The 4823-nt window shown below is 48.5% G+C and overlaps 1 non-coding gene across 1 annotated transcript; it reads right to left on the bottom strand.

The window, feature by feature from the left end:
* Positions 1-4389: 4389 nt before the first annotated feature.
* TRNAG-CCC lies at positions 4390-4462 on the bottom strand. Its single transcript has one exon. It is a non-coding gene; the product is annotated as a tRNA-Gly (tRNA).
* Between the last annotated feature and the right edge of the window lie 361 nt (positions 4463-4823).

Genomic DNA, 4823 nt, shown 5'->3' with positions numbered 1-4823 from the left:
CAATATACTGTGTCTGTGTTTTTAGAGTGCATTTCTATTTAGCCAGGTCCCAAAATGTATTTTAGCATTTCCCCAGGCACCAGTAAATTGTGTATGTATTTCTCTCTCTCTCTAAATAAGGAATTGTAAAAGGCATAACAGAAACAGGTTTGCATGAGCATGTGTTTTCTTTTTCTCTTTATTATTTTTTTTTAATTTGGAGGATCTAGATATTCTCCCAATATCAATTACTTGTTTGGCTACTCTTCCTACAAACTTTCTGCCCCCAAGAAAAAGGAAAAAAATGGTGTGAAATAATGGTATAGGAGGTTCCATCGGGCCAGGTAAGTTTTCTTAAGCAGGACATTCGTGGCCTTGGAGACTTTGGCTTTATTTCTCCTGTTCCGGTGGTTTCACTTCCCTTGATTCAGTCATTTTCCAGGCGGCTGTGAGCAGCTTTGCTGGAGAATTCCCGGGGCAGCTGAGGTTATATAATCTGAAACTGGGCCTCAACCCAGCGAGGTCAACTTGGTCTTTATTTAATTAGTCTTTTAGGCATTTAAATACACACGCATATTTGAAAGAAAAAGTCCATGACAAAGGATATGTAGAGTCGACTTGAATATTGCATCACCAGAATTCAGTCTGATTTCCTCCTCTCTCCTTATGTTCTAGGGTTTCCCCTAGAACATGTTTCCCTCCAGAGCACTATTTTGGGGTCAGCAAACGGACTGGGTGGAAGTTGGTGTCTAGAGGGGTCTGCGAATTTTTTCTTCCAGAGCCGCGGTAAACCGCCGGCAGACAGTGGCCCTGCGCCCAGGTAAGGGAGAAGCGTCGGGGCCACCTTCCAGGAGAAGTTTCCATTGGGGCGCAGGCCACTCCATGGCCGCTCGGCGCGAGCTTCCCCAGGCTAAGTGGTCTGGGGCCCAGGAGGGACGTGCCAAAAGGTGGGCGCTGACCTGAGGCTGTGACCAAATGGGGGACCGGTGCCCCCAAACTTTGAGAGGGCAGGCTCTGGGCTGAGCACTGCGGAGAATCACCCTGACGTTTCAGCGCGCTAGCAAGCATCCGCGATTGCGCCTCTAGGGTCCCAGCCACGTCTCCCCCAGAGAGACCCCTCTGCTCAAAAGTGGGGACCAGGCGAAAAGGTGGGATTCTGGCTGCTCTTGTCATATGCGGGCCAGAGGGGAACGTTTTCTCTGCGAAGGGAGACATCCAACCCCTTCCCAGGGCTGAGCGCGATGGCGACTGGGTGCCCAGGCCTCAGTGGTCTTTGGATCCAGGTGCTTCTCTGGGGACCGAGCCTGACACCTGCGGGGGCCTCCGAGAGGGACCTGCTCGTTACACGCCCCTCGGCGCTCCTCCTCCCTCGCGCGCCCTTGAGCCCCACGCCCACCTCTCCAAAGGGGTCCCATCTGCAGAGCCCCGACGCGGGTTTCCGAGCATACACACAGCTCTGTGGCGGGACCGCTCCCCCCGACCCCCTCGGTCCTGCGGCCGCGGCGCGTTCCCCACCCCCTGGCTCCCACCCGCGGCAGGCGCGGGGGTCACGGCCCTGCGCCTCCCCAGCTGCGGGTCCATTTCCGCCAGGCTGGCGGGGCGGGCAGCGGGCGATTTTTTTTCTTTCCCCTCTCACCACCGACCTCCTCCCTTCTAGCTTTTTCTGATGAGTTAACGGGAGCAGAAGCAGCGTTTCGTTTGGACAGACTTTCCGAGGCGACCGTAGCCCTTAGGAGAAAGTCGGAGCCTCGCGGGCTCAGTCGGTGTCTCTGTCCCCTCCCTTCCCTCTTCGCTTTGGTCCCTGCCTATCCATCCATCGATCGACTCTCTCTAATCTATTGATCATTACCTGCCTATTCCCCCTTACATTTGTTTCCAAAACAAGAAATCGCCCTCAGCCTGCTTCCTCTCGGAGTGAGAAATACACTCAGCCTTTTGGCTCAGCCCGGCGGAAGAGAAAATTTATTCATATTTATAAAGCTACAAAGTTTATTTTCAGGCCGAAGTGAACGCGCCGCCCCACCCCCTCCCGCCAAGCCTCGCCTCACTTTTTCGCCTTCCCTTGCCCCCCTTCTCTAATTGGAGGTGCGTCGAGGTAGTTTTGGAATCGCAGGACACCGAATTTCCTGGGCTTGTTGCTACCCGGAATGATAACAGCCAAATTCACATTTTTGAACTAAAAATATTCATTTTGGTGACATTTGCCTCAGTTCCTTTTTTTTTTTTTTTTTTAAAAAAACGTGACTTGTAGAAAAAGAAAACAAAACAGGAGGGCTGCGAATAACCAACTTTCTTTACCCATCACTCAAAATTTACAAACGTTAGCAACTTGGGTTATTTTCTCCCACTTTTCGGAATAAGGATGCTTTTTCTTTTTCTCTGGGTCTCGACGGTGTCGCTGTCATTCTTTCACCTTCTTCTGGTCCCTTATCTCCCCCGTCTTTCCTTCCCTGTATTCCTGTGTGTGTGTTTTTTTTTTCTCTCCCTTCATCTGCGTTGCTCCCCACCCCTAGCCCCACTCCTATCCCCATCCCCCCCGTACACACACAGGGGCTTCCCTCTTTCTGGAAAATAGGCTTGGAAGAGCAGTTTGGTGATTGACAGGACACTAGGGTGGAAAAAGGGAGCCCAGTGACAAGACCCAAGCTACCCAAGGCCCCTCAGGCCAGTTGCTGTGGAGGGGGAGGGGTGCACAGGGTAAGGAAGGGGGCAGGTTTCTCCAGATCATTTAGGGAAACCGATTGGCTCAAGAGTCAACTTTGAGCTTTAAGTCTTTGCCTCTCAATTCTCCTGGGCCGGGTTTATTCAGTTGATGTGTAAGGGGGTGGGGGACAGTTTTTTTGTGTTGTTTTGTTTTTTAAATTAGAAAAAAGTGTCATACAGAAAATCCTGACTGATTTGCAGTTGACATAAAATTTCTAGCAGTAGATTATTTGCTTATTGTTTTTGGCGTGTTGCGAATGTCAAGAAGGAGAGAACTTAAGAAGAAAAAAAAAAAAAAGAAAGAAAGCTCCCACTCTGTTAAAACTTAGCAGTCCTGTTAGAAAAATAAAGCATTGGAGTCTTTTACTAGGAGCTACACACCCCTACCCCAAATGAAACAAATGTCAGAGGGGGTAACAAAGTGGGAAAAAATGTAAAGTGAATTTCAAAGGGCTCCACGAAGTCAAGCGCAATCTGAGATTCACAGAAAGTGGAGACGGATAAGACAGGAATTAGGTCATCTCGTCCAGACCCCAGGAAATATGTTTAGATCAAAGCCTGCTCTGTTAGAATAAACAAAACAGGGCCCAATGGGCCCTACCAATATTTTCATCTCCGTGCTAAGAGCTGCTAATCTAACTGGCTCTATTTGATGAAAGGGGGAAAAAATTACAACTGTAAAAATGGCTAAGTAAAAAATGTCCTCTCAACTATACTAGGAAGATAAAGATTTAGACTGAAGCTAAAAAGTAACAAGATCCAGGCCCAGATCAACACAAACTTCCTGGAATTTTAGCACTAAGTAAATTATCTAATCCCAACCCATTGTTCCCTCTTTGCCACCCCCAACCCCCCATGCAATTGAACATACCAGATGATTTACATAAAAAAAATTGTTAAATTTTAACTGCAGCCTAAGAACATTGCAGGAGGCAGACTTTTGGGTTCACTTACTCTACATTCCTTAAGGACCTCCCCCACCAGCCCCACTGTCCCTGCCCCCCCAGGCAGTTGGGGCCCCATGCTGGCCTGGCCTTTATTGTTAGGGATGGTTCTTTAAGCCCTGTCTTCAAGTTTGGCCTCTTTCTACTAAGGACAGATAGATGGAGGCTGGGAACACGTGTCTTGTAAGCCTGCCTTTGGGTTGATTGGGTAACCACAGATATTTTAGCAGCTAAACCCAAGTACTGTGTAAGGGTTTCTTTCACCGTTCAGTTGATGACCTTAAACCAGTTGTCACTGAACATTTGGATAGATAGAAACATCCCAAAAAAGGGACAGGAAATCCCAGAGAAGGAAAATTCACCCAGGCTAAATCCAGGATTGTAGTTCCTTGCTGAGCTTGGTTTCCTCTTAACTGTTTAAACACACGATTTGGCTTCTCTTGTGTTTCTACATCCATCTGAGCTCAGGTTCAACAAAGACTCAGAGACTGCCTGTCAGCTTGGCTCTGATCCGCCCTAAAGCCAGGAGGACTGGGGTGGGGAGTGTGATGGGGCCTTTATAAACACCTTGAACAGACTGTGGCTACTCAACTCTGCAAGGGCAGTTCTAGGGTCAACTTTTTACTTGTGTTCTATGGAGGACTTTGAAGACACGTGACATGGTGTTGGAGGCTACACAAATCTGTCCTTCCCTTTTATTTTTTAAATTTATTTCTCATGTATTTGGCTGCACTGGGTCTTAGTTACAGCTTGTGGTATGTAGTTCCCTTGCCAGGGATCAAACCTGGGCCCTCTGCATTGGGAGTGCAGAGTCTTAGCCACTGGACCACTAGGGACGTCCCTTGGTCCTTCCTTATTAGACCCAAGATGGGACCCAGTCCAGCTGAATCCTGACACAGCACAGTCTGGGTGGACATGATGCAGAGACACCAGGGGTTACATCATCTTGTTGTAATCAAAACCACATTCAATAAGAGGCCCGGACAGTCACATGGATATAAACATGGATACAGATGCAAACGTAGCAGGCAGGCTCTTATCCTGATAGAAAGGATGCGAAAGGGAATACTAACCAGCCTGCAGAGTTTGCTTTAGTGTTTAGAATTTGGGGTGTTTCCACCTGTCTCATCTCACACCAGTCCAGTGAGACAGACAGGGCCACTGTCATTTATAACAAAACTGAGACCCAGAGATCAG

The sequence above is a fragment of the Cervus elaphus genome, chromosome 4, assembly GCF_910594005.1.
Source record: "Cervus elaphus chromosome 4, mCerEla1.1, whole genome shotgun sequence".
Lineage (NCBI taxonomy): Eukaryota > Metazoa > Chordata > Mammalia > Artiodactyla > Cervidae > Cervus > Cervus elaphus.
This window is presented reverse-complemented; position numbering and strand designations above follow the sequence as displayed.